At 38.5% G+C, this 15,042-nt stretch overlaps 1 protein-coding gene across 2 annotated transcripts in view; it reads right to left on the minus strand.

The window, feature by feature from the left end:
* The window catches only part of XIRP2 (xin actin binding repeat containing 2), a 78,812-nt gene extending 73,383 nt beyond the window's left edge, over positions 1–5,429 (minus strand). For both annotated transcript variants that reach the window (XM_061436254.1, XM_061436246.1), the window contains exon 1: positions 5,265–5,429. The gene's annotated coding sequence lies outside the window, so the exon portion shown is untranslated. The remainder of the gene's footprint in view (positions 1–5,264) is intronic.
* Positions 5,430–15,042: the final 9,613 nt, after the last annotated feature.

The raw sequence follows: 15,042 nt of genomic DNA on the forward strand, positions 1-15,042 counted from the left end.
TTATTTTTGTCTCTTTCCAGGATTTTCCAACTTGATAATAAGACGCTTGTGTTGACAATAAAAAACTCTAACTTATATGACAAATAAATTAAAAGCTGATCCTTAGCTTTACAAAAAGATTTCTCCCTGTTTCTCTGGAACACTTATTTACTATAGTTACTTCTGAAGTCTAATTACTTGACAAAAAGGCTTAGTGGTTAGATAAGATAAAGCTGAATTCTTGTTATGACTGTATGGACTGAAAACAGTCAACAACAGAGATAGTGATAAAGCACCTGTGGATTTTAATGCAATCCAGTGCAGTCCATCGGGTCGCTAGAGTCGTACACGACTGAGCGACTTCACTTTCAGTTTTCACTTTCATGCATTGGAGAAGGAAATGGAAACCCACTCCAGTGTTCTTACCTGGAGAATCCCAGGGATGGGGAAGCCTGGTGGGCTGCCGTCTATGGGGTCGCACAGAGTCGGACACGACTGAAGCGACTTAGCAGCAGCAGCAGCAGTGGGGAAATGTGACTCTGCTGTTGCTGCTGCTAAGTCGCTTCAGTCGTGTCCGACTCTGTGCGACCCCATAGACGGCAGCCCACCAGGCTTCCCCATCCCTGGGATTCTCCAGGTAAGAACACTGGAGTGGGTTTCCATTTCCTTCTCCAATGCATGAAAGTGAAAACTGAAAGTGAAGTCGCTCAGTCGTGTCTGACTCCTAGCGACCCCATGGACTGCAGCCTACCAGGCTCCTCCATCCATGGGATTTTCCAGGCAAGAGTACTGGAGTGGGGTGCCATTGCCTTCTCCAAATGTGACTCTACTCATCAAAATTGCATATATATAGCTTAAAAAAAAAACCCCACCACTTAATAAAGTGAGATCCGCCTACACCTTACTTCAGTGGAATTAACTTCTTATGAATTAAGTAAGAAAATAAAATAATTATTATCTGAACATTATTTTATATTTATAGTTCCTATTTGTGAAAGTTTACATGAAAAGCATTGACATGTTTTGAAACCATTTATAACACTGAACTTAGCTTTTAAAATTAACGGTGATGTGATTTTTCTTTTTTTCCTTTTAGCTTTTCCATGTTGCTGACTACCAAGTACATACACTTAGAAACACATACGCTGATATATTCAGATTTTGGGGGAATTGGGTCTTTGATAAACAAAAATTTCCTGAAATAAATTATTTTAGTATTATATTCATTTTAAGTCATATGTATGCCTGGAGCAATTTGGCAATTATTTATTTTTGAACAGCCAGACATATCTAAAGTGTTCAGTTAATCAGGCAACAGGATATATCCTGCATGCAATTAGAAAAATGCAGAAGACACAAACCTACTTGAAGGTCTGCCAAAAAGAACAGTGAAAAATGATGTGTCCAATGACAAAGTGATGGTGGAGGGCGGGGGACATGGGGCGGAAGTGCTGGGGAAGAGGGGAAGAGTTCATCTAGCACAGATGACAAGCAAACTTAGATGATTAGTAAAGTTAAAAAATAAACCAAGGATCATTTATTAAGTTGTCAATAAATATGTGGATCAGGTCTCCTTTTCCATAATTTACCCTAAATTTGAGAGAAATATGAAATGAAAAATGAAAAGAAAAATAATAACCTGGGACAAAAAGACTTTATCAAGTTGTACTTTGAAATGTATTCCAAGTCGTGGGGGTGGAGTGGGGATGGAGTGATGATTGCATGAAGCTTTGCAGAATAAAATACAGTCAAGAGAGTAGGTTTCTACTTCTCTCTTTCTAAATCTTGTAAGTTACTAATTAATGTTCTGTGCCTCAGTTTTCTTATCTAGAACTTAAAAGTGTTAAGTCAAATGAGTCAGTGGGGCTCTTTGTGCTATCTATGTGACAACTTCCTTTTATCCTTTGTGACATTTTCAGAAGTACAGCCACTCTACCAGGAATTTGGATTACCTATTGCACTGCTCACCACCAGATTATTTTTACGCCATCATTTAGGCCCATGGAGTCCCAGGAGTCATTAAATATAGCCATGCCGTCATTTGTTATATCCAATGGACACAAATAACGCATTGAATTTGCTGACTCTCAACTCTTTTAAGAAAGCAAAATCTTTGTTCTTTACATTGACTATCTGATTGTCACTGTTCTTTGTGCTTTTCTTGACTATAATGTACAAATAGAAAAATACTCAGGTTAGTTAAATTTGCAAAAGAAAGATTTCAGTGATTTGGAAAATAAATACTGTGAATATTTCACTCTGGAATTCATAGGTAGCACTTCACAGAGGAGTAATATTGTGGGACATATGTGAAATAATAAAAAAAAATATATTTGGCCTGTTTCCCTGATTCCTGGCATAGTGCTCCTAAAACTCTTGGAATTTGATGGTGTCTTTGGTATGCGAGCTAATGAAGTAACTCCTGGCTTCATGTTGCTTGTGGGGGGGGAAATATAGATAGTTTCAGGACAGGGTTTGCATTCAGAAAAACCAATTGAGTAATTAGAGAGTTGGAATATTCAGCTCTACTTTCTACTTTAAGAAAGGGGGAGAGGGATTAGGCATTGAATCCTATTACCAATGGCCATGATTCAGCCAATTTCCCCACATAATGAAATCTCAGTTCTAAACAACAGCATGTAGTGAGCTTCCAGGCTGGTGGACACGTTGATTGATGGTCAGCCCAGAGGGGGCATGGAAGTTCTGTGCACCATCTCCACACAAACACTTTACTCTATGAATCTCTTCCATTTGACTGTTCTTGAGCTGTAACCCAAGTTCGAGGCTAAAGTGGGGTCAACCTGTGGGTTCTGCTCTAACTCTGGAAGTTAGTATGAGTATTGAAATGAATTGTTGTACACCCAGTTGCTATCAGAGAATTGGAGAACTGGTTGGTGTTAGAAAACATCAGTCATTTGGTATCAGGGAAGAAAACCAACAATATCATATCTTACACAGTCACATGAAAACCATTTACCTAGGGGAATTCCCTGGTGGTCCAGTGCAGGGGGTGTGGGTTTAACACCTGGTCAGGAGTTAACATCCTACATGTCTCACAGCCAAAAAACACAAAACATAAAACAGAAACAATATTGTAACAAATTCAATAAAGACTTTAAAAAATGGCCCACATTTTAAAAAAACTTTAAAAAAAAGATTGAATAAATCAGTGTTCTCAAATAGCTATTCCTGAATCAGAAAAGTCTGAAGTTAACCACAGTCTGCAAAGGATGAAACTGTAATTTGAATGAGCAAGTGGTTGTTTCAGAAACAGGAAAAAACAAATTACAATTTAATTAAATTTCAAAGTGTAACTTGAATGCTTTTAAAGAGGAGGTGGAAAACAAAAAGGACAACGTATTGTCAATTAAGTACTGTTCCCCACAGACTGTTCAATCAGAAGTCTTGAAATTATACTGCCAGGCACTTATTAAGTTGCTGCCCTGGTCTATAAATTACTGAATTTAGACATGACTTTGAGCTAACAAGTAAGTGTTACAAAATGGTCTCTTTCTGCCCAGTTGCATATGTGCATGAGGAAGAAAGAGAGGAGAGAGATGGAGAAAAGTGAGAGAAGAACCAAGTATCAATTCCCTGTTCCAAGGTTATCACGGGAGTCCAACCCCAAATTGTCTCATCGTAAGTAATATTTTACCGGAAAAATAAAAAAGAATACTGATGTGCAGAAGCTTTTCAATTGTGGTAAACGTGAGAGGCAAAATGCTTGACTAGCAGACAGCTATCCGTGGTAAACAACAATAAATTATGTATGAACTTTGTGGTCTTTTTACCCAAAAGTCAACTTGAAGAAAGAGAACCAACCCTCTCTCCCTCTGTAATCACTGAAGACTTGAGGCTCGCCTGACGTTTTCTAAAGTGATGCTCTCTGTGATCATGAAACAGTGCTTCTCTATTTTTTAGGTGGTTACAGGCAGTTGTATCAAAGATGCCCAGTACTTCATGCAGAAACATTCATGCCAAACTCCAGACTACATTTTCCCCAAACAGCTGGCACTTTGCCATATTGTAGACATTTGAAATGCTGACTGACTTTAAAAAAAAAAAGGTCTAGTTGTTTGTTTATATATTAACAGTAAAAAAGGTAAAAGAGTCAAAGATTAGGCAGAGAAGTAGAGAAATACTTAAGCATAGAATTAAAGACTTTCCCATTTTTGATCTGGTATTTTTGCTTCTAAAACTCAATGGTAATAGCTTCTAAAACTCAAAATAGGTGCTCTTTCATATTAAAATTCATGGCTGTGAAGGTAGCTGAGGTAAATATTTTACTCGTCCTTTGGCACTCTGTACATAAAATTTTAAAATAATTCAAACCAACACCAACATGTCAGTGAGCAAATAGAGCTTTGATAAAAATAAAATATCTTTCAGTTCAGCACCAGCTGGCTAAATTTAAACCCTGCATTATGTAATCTTAAAGTGTCCTTGCTTTTAGTTGGTGTCTTAATTTAAGAGAATCTGTTATAATGTCTCTTCCAAATCGCTTTAGTTTCTAACATTCTAAACATTTAAGGCACAACAGGACCAAATTAAGGTGTTCACAGGCAACTGAAGACAGAAAAAATTCATTTGAAACAGTATATAGGGCATGCTACTTTTAAAGTAAAATCTGTCTTCTCTCTTTAAGTTTGTAGTTACTATAATTAGGGCTGGCAGATCTGACTGGCTGTGCTTTTCTTAATTCTGGAAAACATGTAAGAACCTGATTCTTTAATCCTTACTCCAGTAATAGTCCCAGAGGAGATGAAACTGTGGCTGGGGCAAGAAGTACAAAATCAAACTAAGGATGGATAAAGAATACATTTCATACATTTCCCTGAGTAAGCTGCAACAGTTGAGAATATTTTAAGTTCTCTTTTTCCCTCAGCAAATTTTAAGAAATATAGTTTAGAGTTTTAAACATATTCATTGTATAGATTATCAATTTATGCTCATAAAAGATGAACTAATTTTTTCAGTTTTCTCTTTTGGCTATAACCTGAAGTATAACTTCCACTCATGTCTGTTTATCAAATTTGGCTTATTATTCTTTAATACTATAAATAAAAAAGGACTAACTATTGATCTATAAAGAGATTAATAGATGAAGCCCTAAATGTAATAATCTGAAGTAATGCTAAATATTGTCATAAAAACAAAATCTGACTGAATATTTCCTCTGCTAACAAGTACAGTTTGACCTGTGGTCTTCATTGATCTTAAGCAATCAGTAAGAACATATTACAGCTATGGAAGTAGACATTTATCAATGGCGACGTAACACATACCTTCTGCAATATTTAGACTTAACCCCAAGTTCGTGGAAATATCATATATCTTTACAGTTCTTCACAGACTAGTTTCCTCCTTTGTACAGCAAATTTCCCAGTCCCCTGAAAGCAATCGGTGGAGTGGAGGCCAGCTCCACTGAAGGGTCTATCAAGCAAGTAGATGGGACGGCTGAATTTATTTTAGCCCTGCGTCTAAAGGATGTAACTTAGCACCTATTTTTAGGAACTGAGCTCTGTATAGGTGGAGCCTGAGTCAACTACTCTTTTCAGAAGTGTGTCTCTGAGGGCACACTGCCTCGTAGTTCCTCAGTAATGTATGCATGGTATTAACACATGTGCAGTCAATCAAACCTCCTTCTGCAGCCAGGACCATCAAGCCAACTCTCCACTTCCGAACAAAGTCTAAAAAATAACCAGCACTGATGAGGGAAAGGACTGACAGTCTTTGAATTAGTTTCATTTGTTAAATTTCAACCTTTTAAGAGTCAGGAATCTGAAAATAAAGCATAGAGGAAATGTTCCAATTTATTATGATGGAATTTGGGTTTTCAGGAAGCAGAAACACCATTTTTATTTACAAACAGCTCTTAGGTATTGAAAATATTGGATTGCTTTTTGCAGTTCACATACAAACAAAACACCGCTGTGGTATATTTGTAAGGAAGAAAGTGCTCTCTTGTTTAAAGAAAGTGAGAGAGGAAGGGGTGATAAGGCATTCTAGAGAGAATAAAGCGCACTTGGCAGAAGGAAGAGCAGGCTAGGAAAGGAGTCACCTCACATGCTCCTGAGAGAATCATATTCGGTGTCCTTTGCTGCCACTCTCCTTACTCAGCACAACCTGGAGACCTGACCCGGAAGGAAGTGGGAGAACTCGCCTAGAATTGCAATTTAGCTCCATAATGCCAACATCTAATACTGTCTAAGTAAACATAAACGAGGCAGCATCCTTATCTTTCCTCTCTTCTATTATTTGCCTATGATAGGCTTACTGTGTACACTAATGGCCTCACAGGAAGCCCAAATAAAGAGAAAAATCAGCCTTAAAGAAATCACTTGACTCACATATTGTTTATTTCATACAAATGCTTACAAGTAAGCCATTCATATTGTTTACTAATAAAGACTAGTATATACATTACATTTTTCCATATACAATATTCCATATATATGTACTTTCTAATAAAAATAGGTCAAGGAGTGATATTCCAACTGATTAACTCTAGGAAAAAGCTTTGGAAACAGTGTTCTTGTACACCCAACAGATTTTTCAGGGCCAGAAGCCAATACAATCTAATTAGTTTAGGGTAGTGCTGTCCAGTGTGGGAGCTACTAGACACGTGATCAATCATTCAAAGTTTCAGTTTCAGTTTTGTCACTCAGTTGTGTCTGACTCTTTGCAACCCCATGGGCTGTAGCAACGCCAGGCCTCCCTGTCAATCACCAACTCCCGGAGTCTACCCAAACTCATGTCCATGAGTCAGTGATACCATCCAACCATCTCATCCTTTGTCATCCCCTTCTCTGCCTGCCCTCAATCTTTCCCAACATCAGGGTCTTTTAAAATGAGTCAGATGGCCAAAGTATTGGAGTTTCAGCTTCAACATCAGTCCCTCCAATGAACACCCAGGACTGAACTCCTTTAGGATAGACCGGTTGGATCTCCTTGCAGTCCAAGGGACTCTCAAGAGTCTTCTCCAACACCACAGTTCAAAAGCATCAATTCTTTGGTGATCAGCTTTCTTCATAGTCCAACTCTCATATCTATACACGATTATTGGAAAAACCATAGCCTTGACTAGACAGACTTTTGTTGACAAAGTAATGTCTCTGCTTTTTAATATGTTGTCTAGGTTGGTCATAACTTTTCTTCCAAGGAGTAAGTGTCTTTTAATTTCATGGCTGCAGTCACCATCTGCAGTGATTTTGGAGCCCCAAAAATAAAGTCTGACACTGTTCCCACTGTTTCCCCATCTATTTGCCATCAAGTGATGGGACCAGATGCCATGATCTTAGTTTTCTGAATGCTGAGCTTTAAGCCAACTTTTTCACTCTCCTCTTTCACTTTCATCAAAAGGCTCTTTAGTTCTTCTTCACTTTCTGCCATAAGAGTGGTGTCATCTGCATATCTGAGGTTATTGATTTTCTCCGGGCAATCTTGATTCCAGCTTGTGCTTCATCCAGCCCTGCGTTTCTCATGATGTACTCTGCAGATAAGTTAAATAAGCAGGGTGACAATATACAGCCTTGACAGACTCCTTTTCCTATTTGTAACCAGTCTGTTGTTCCATGTCCAGTTCTAACTGTTGCTTCCTTACTGCATACAGATTTCTCAAGAGGCAGGTCATGTGGTCTGGTATTCCCATCTCTTTCAGAATTTTCCACAGTTTGTTGTGATCCACACAGTCAGAGGCTTTGGCATAGTCAATAATGCAGAAATAGATGTTTATCTGGAACTCTCTTGCTTTTTCGATGATCCAGCGGATGTTGGCAATTTCATCTCTGGTTCCTCTGCCTTTTCTAAAACACCTGGAAGTTCACGGTTCACATATTGCTGAAGCCTGGCTTGAAGAATTTTGGGCATTACTTTGTTAGCATGTGAGATGAGTGCAATTATGCAGTAGTTGAGCATTCCTTCACATTGCCTTTCTTTGGGATTAGAAAGACAACTGACCTTTTCCAGTTCCATGGCCACTGCTGCGTTTTCCAAATTTGCTGGCAAAAGTTTACTTGATTAAAATGAAATAAAATTGAAAGCTCATTTCATCAATTGCACTAGGCACATTTCAATACTTAATTTCTACATGTAGCTGGTGGCTATGTATTAGACATTGCAGTGATAGCACATTCCTATTATTGCAGACAATTCTATGCTGATTTAGAGCACAGGATTTTAACATAGCTTTGATGCCAACTAAACTCTGTGACTTGACAAATTTCATACATTGTTTATGTTTCACTTTACTTCTCTATAACTAAATGGGACTCAGTTTACCTACTTTAAATGGTGGTTGTGAAGATTAAATGACTGTGTGTGTGTGTGTGTGTAATACTCAGGAGCTTCCTTAATGGCTAAGTGATAAAGAATTTGCCTACCAATGCAGGACATGCGGGTTCAGTCCCTGGGTTGGGAAGATCCCCTGGAATAGGAAAGGGCAACCCATCCAGTATTCTTGTCTAGGAAATCCCATGGATAGAGGAGCCTGGTGGGCTACAGTCCACTGGGTCGCAAAACAGTTGCACATGACTTAGCAACTAAATGACAACCATATATAATACACGTGAAGGTCCAAATCTAGGAAAAATATTTATTTAAAAATTATCATTATTATTATTATGAATTTATCCTGCATATGGTTAAGAAAATGGCACTGGACCTATAATCACAACAGTTCAATTTTAGTCGTGAGGATATTGACCTACAAGGTAAATACAGTAATCCTTACTTTTTATTTGAATATAGAAGCTAATGATGCTATCATGGTTTTAGTCTTTCAAAATATTGTCAGTTACTCAAAGACAGGACTTGTAGCTTTGTATTTTCTCTTCTTACTCAAAACTGCCTGCTTTCTCATTCCATTGTAGTGATAGGTTTCTTCACTTGTTTCTGTAAGTTTAATTCAAGAAAATATTTCTTCAAACTTTCACCTTTTGGCCCTTTCAGGAAAGAAATATATTTGATTTAAATACATAAATAAAATTATTTTTTCCATATTTTCTAGTGTTCGTTGTTGTTGTTTAATTGCTAAGTCATGTCTGACTGTTTTGCGATCCAAAGCACTGTAGCCCTCTAGGCTCCTCTGTCCATGGGATTCTCCAGGCAAGAATACTGGAGTGGGTTGCCATTTCCTCCTCCAGGGGATCTTCCTGACCCAGAGGTCAAACCCGCATCTTCTGCATTAGCAGGTGGGTTCTTCACCATTGACCCATCTTGGAAGCCTTCCTTTAGGTTACTTGCTTTCAATGTGGCTACCAGAAAAGCTGAATTTGGTTTTGCATCTCCTTGCTTCTGTCATCATTCCCTGTTATTGAATACTTTTGAAACAACACTTACTAGTTGAGAAGGATTCATTTCAAATACACAGTCTGACTTCTACATTTTTTAAATCTCTGGGGCACTTTGCATGATGAGGGTCATATTTATCATCGTTACATTCTCAGGGACCTCCAGGTCTGTTTGCATGTAGCACCTATAAGCATGTTGTGGATCACAGCAAACTGTGGAAAATTCTTCAAGAGATGGAAATATCAGACCACCTTACCTGCCTTCTGAGAAATCTGTATATAGGTCAAGAAGCAACAGTTAGAACTGGACATGAAACAATAGACTGGTTCCAAGTTGGGAAAGGAGTACATCAAGGCTGTATACTGTCACCTTGTTTATTTAACTTATATGTAGAGTATATCATGTGAATTGCTGGGCTGGATGAAGCACAAGTTGGAATCAAGATTCCCGGGAGAAATATAAATAACCTCAGATATGCAGATGACACCACACTTCTGGCAGAAAGCAAAGAGGAACTGAGGAGCCTCTTGATGAAAGTGAAAGAGGAGAGTGAAAAAGTTGGCTTAAAACTCAACATTCAAAAGACTAAGATCATGGCATCTAGTCCTATCACTTCATGAGAAATAGATGGGGAAACAGTAGAAACACTGACAGACTTTATTTTCCTGGGTTCCAAAACCACTGCAGATGGTGACTGCAGCCATGAAATTAAAAGATGTTTACCCCTTGGAAGAAAAGTTATGACCAACCTAGATGGCATATTAAAAAGCACAGACATTACTTTACCACCAAAGGTCCGTCTAGTCAAAGCTATGGTTTTTCCATATGGTTGTGAGAGTAGGACCATAAAGAAAGCTGAGGGCCGAAGAATTGACACTTTTGAACTGTGGTGCTGGAGAAGACTCTTGAGAGTCCCTTGGGCTGCAAGGAGATCCAACCAGTCCATCCTAAAGGAAATCAGTCCTGAACATTCATTGCAAGGACTGATGCTGAAGCTGAAGCTCCAATACTTAGGCCACTTGATGTGAAGAACTGACCCATTGGAAAACACCCTGATGCTGGGAAAGACTGAAAGCCGGAGGAGAAGGGGATGACAGAGGATGAGATTTTGGATGGCATCACCAACCCGATGGCCATGACTTTGAGTAAGCTCTGGGAGTTGGTGATGGACAGGGAAGCCTGGCGTGCTGCAGTCCATGGGGTCACAGAGAGTCAGATATGACTGAGTGACTGAACTAAACTGAACTGAACTGAGCTGAACCTAAAAGCTTGATAAATTCTTTCTAGAAACTCTGATGGATCCTCAGTTGGTTTTGTTTTTTCTCCTGAATTTTTAAAGCTCCTCTGTCTATGTATCCTTTTGGGTTTTCATTCGACCTCCATACCGTAATATGGTAGTTCTCTGACTCCTTTTTCTCCTGATGCAATAGCAAAAATGCTTCTATATATGGAATCTCATCTCTTTTCTCTGCTCTTTTGCAAAACACTTTTGTGAGATTGTATGATAGCTGAGTGGAGGTTGGGAAGATCCCCTGGAGAAGGAAATGGCAACCCACTCCTGTATTCTTGCCTGGAAAATCCCACGGACAGAGAAGCCTGGCGGCTACAGTCCATAAGGGTCACAAAGAGTTGGACATGACTGAGCGACAGCATGCAATGTTCCCATTGAGAACAATTAGAAAAGTTGAATCAATAACAAAAAAAGTATATTAAAAGCATCAAGGATCAGCCAAACATAAGGACTAGAGGGAGTACCTTCCAAGAAATATGATTTTTCAAGTGTGAGCTAAGAATCTGAAGCTGTCCCTGGAGGTTATTTTTCATTTCTAGATGCAGATGAAGCTGACAATCCAGGCTAACTCAGGAAGAGCACTGAGGCTGAGGGACAAAAGAACAACAATAGTTTTGGCAGTTGCACAGGACTGGGATAACAAAACTGGAGAGGAGCAGGACCTCAGATTTATTTTGCTCCTCAAGACATTGGCTAAGTTTCAAAATTTCACAAGACAGCAGGCTATAGTCATAAGCCCAAACACAGAAAAGTGGGATAGCCTACATTTTCATGATCTACTAGGAGGGCAGGAGACAGCTCAAATCCTCAAAGGAAAGGGGAATTGACTTTTAAATAATCTTCAATAACTGCTTTGTCTCTGGGGGTGCTTGATAGTGCAGACTGAACTGGAGCTGAGTGAGGATCCTGTCTCAGCCCCTAGAAGACGGAAGACAGATGAAACAGCAAAGGAGGGACCAGTTTAGGCATAGGGTGATAAAATTAATGACTTGAATTGACTTAACAAGAGCCAGTCTCTCTTCCTCAATTTACCAAACTCAGAAGCTTCACGGGGTGTGTCACTACATATCCAAGCTGAAGACCTTTGAAAAGTAGAGCAGAGATAGGATCTGACAGATTCTTCATAAAAACTTAAAGTAGTCAGCCTCTCTACTTCCTCTGCTCTGTCTGCCTAGCAGAGGAGAGGCTGACCTCTCTGATTAAAGTATATCATCTGGAGGTGTTTAAACCTTTGTTTTTTGAAAACACAATGCTTGACTTTCAACTAAAAAAAGTACTTGGCATGAGAAGAGACAGAACATTGTCTCTACTTACAAAAGGGAAAAAAGCGGATATTAATAGATGGTTAATTACATGATAAGGACTTTAAAACAATCATGATTTCTATATTTAAGAAAATACAGGAAATGTCACAGGATGTATATAAAAATATGGAGAATTTTGCAATAAAGTCAGAATTACAAAATAATAATGAAATGGACATTCCAGTGCTGAAAATACAGTATCAGAATTTAAAAACTTGAGGGATAGTTTAACACCAGATGGGAGACAGTGAAAGACAAGATTAATAATCTGGAAGACAGGTGAATAAAAAATAGAAAGGTTTTGTTTGGATATTTTATATTGAATATCAAAAAGTGTTCATGAGATTTTCTGTAGACATATGCTATTGTTGAATCATATAACTACCGTTCATTAAAATGTAAGCCTTTTTTTTGCATATGTTACTGACAAGCCACCTTACATTCTCTTATTTTTTAAAAATGTATGCCTAAGTGAATGGTAATGGCGCCATCCCATTAGTCCAGCATGCTTCTGCCATTTACCATAGTTTTCTCTTCACAAACTGCAATATATGTTTTATCTAAGTGAATGATAAAGAATATTGAACAGAAAAGAACCACTGACATATTTAAAGTCATACTGCTGCTAACGACCTCCTTCTGAGGGGAAACTGATGTATGAGTTTAGGTTCATTTATGTATATACAATTGTATTGTTCTTGGTGGCTTGATATAAAATGTATTGATTAGGAGATTTCAAAATTCTATGTGCTTCCTTACTAGGTCATCAGTTATCTTGAATTTATTCCCTTATTCTACTTTTCCTGGTACCATTTGTTGGTTGAAGACTATTATCCTTGACAAAAAGTATAGACACTCTCTGGGAATTCATTTGGCTCACTTTCTTTTCTTGTTCATTAATAGTACAAATTTCCAAGAAAAGCAGTGAATCTTTTTTTCTTTAATTTTCTCTTAATAAATATAGACTTTATGAAAAAGAATTGTATCAGAGTGATTTACATATATTTTCTTTTATTGTTACAAAAACACCAAGATTTTTGGTATTATTACAACTTCATATTAGGAAACTGGGGGTCAGTGAAGTTAAGGAACTCCTTCAAAGGCAAAAGTTAATAATCAGCAGTATTGGAAATTAGATTCAGTTTTGTTGATTTCATATGTTTGGATCATTTGGGATATGTTATTTATCCTGACCATAATCTACACATTCTATCCAATCACTGTTATGAATGCTGGATGATATGCTTTGAGAGGGACACTTGTTCAGTTTAGTTCAGCTGCTTAGCAGTTGTGTCTGACTCTTTGTGACCCCATGGACTGCAGCACGCCAGGCTTCCCTGTCCTTCACCAACTCCCAGAGCTTACTCAAACTCATGTCCATTGAGTCGGTAATGCCATCCAACCATTTCAACCTCTGTCGTCCCCTTCTCCTCTCACTTTCAATCTTTCCCAGCTTCAGGGTCTTTTCCAGTGAGTCAGTTCTTTGCATCTGGTGGCCAAAGTATTGGAGCTTCAGCTTCAGCATCAGTCCTTCCAATGAATGTTCAGGACTGATTTCCTTTAGGATGGACTGGTTGGATCTCCTTGCAGTCCAAGGGACTCTCAAGAGTCTTCTCCAACACCACAGTTCAAAAGCATCAATTCTTCGGCGCTCAGCTTCCTTTATAGTTCAACTCTCAAACCCATATATGACTACTGGAAAAACCATAGCTTTGACCAGAAAGACCTCAGTTGGTAAAGTAATGTCTCTGCTTTTTAATATGCTATCTAGGTTGGTCATAGCTTTTCTTCCAAGGAGCAAGCTACTTTTAATTTCATGGCTGCAGTCACCATCTGCAGTGATTTTGGAACCCAAGAAAATGAAGTCTGTCACTGTTTCCACTGTTTCCCCATCTATTTGCCATCAAGTGATGGGACCAGATGCCATGATCTTCGTTTTCTGAATGCTGAGTTTTAAATCAAGTTTTTCACTCTCCTCTTTCACTTTCATCAAGAGGCTTCTCAGTTCCTCTTTGCTTTCTGCCATAAGAATGGTGTCATCTGTATATCTGAGGTTATTGATATTTCTCCTGGCAATCTTGATTCCAGTTTGTGCTTCATCCAGCCTGGCATTTCACATGATATACTCTGCATCTATGTTAAATAAGCAAGGTGACAATATACAGCCTTTACATACTCCTTTCCTGATTTGGAACCAGTCTGTTGTTCCATGTCCAGTTCTAACTGTTGCTTCCTGACCTGAATACAGATTTCTCAGGAAGCAGGTAAGGTGTTCTGGTATTCCTATCTCTATGGGAATTTGTTGTGATCCACACAGTCAAAGGCTTTGGCATAGTCAATAAAGTAGAAGTAGATGTTTTTCTGGAAATCTCTTGCTGTTTCGATGATCCAACAGATGTTGGCAATTTGATCTCTGGTACCTCTGCCTTTTCTAAAACCAGCTTGAATATCTGGAAGTTCACAGTTCATGTACTGTTGAAGCCTGGCTTAGAGAATTTTGAGCATTACTTTACTAGCGTGTGAGATGAGCACAATTGTACGGTAGTTTGAGCATTGTTTGGCATGCCTTTCTTTGGGATTGGAAGGAAAACAGACCTTTTCCAGTCCTGTGGCTACTGCTGAGTTTCCAAATTTGTTGGCATATTGAGTGCAGCACTTTCACTGCATCATCTTTTAGGATTTGAAATAGTTCAACTGGAATTCCATCACCGCCACTAGCTTTTTCATAGTGATGTTTCCTAAGGTCCACTTCACATTCCAGGATTTCTGACTCTAGGTGAGTGACCACCTAACCATTGTGGTTATCTGGGTCATGAAGATCTTTTTTGTATAGTTCTTCTGTGTATTCTTGCCACCTCTTAATATCTTCTGCTTCTGTTAGGTCCCTACCATTTCTGTCCTTTATTGAGCCCATCTTTGCATGAAATGTTCTCATGGTATCTCTAATTTTTTTGAAGAGATCTCTAGTCTTTCTCTTCCTCTTGTTTTCCTTTATTTCTTTGCATTGATCATAGAGAAAGGCTTTCTTATCTTTCCTTGCTATTCTTCTGCCTTCAAATGGGTATATGTTTCCTTTTCTTCTTTGTCTTTAGCTTCTCTTCTTTTCTCAGCTATTTGTAAGGCCTCCTGAGACCACCATTTTGCCTTTTTGCATTTCTTTTTCTTGGAGATGGTCTT

Source organism: Bos javanicus, chromosome 2, assembly GCF_032452875.1.
Source record: "Bos javanicus breed banteng chromosome 2, ARS-OSU_banteng_1.0, whole genome shotgun sequence".
In the NCBI taxonomy this organism is placed as follows: domain Eukaryota; kingdom Metazoa; phylum Chordata; class Mammalia; order Artiodactyla; family Bovidae; genus Bos; species Bos javanicus.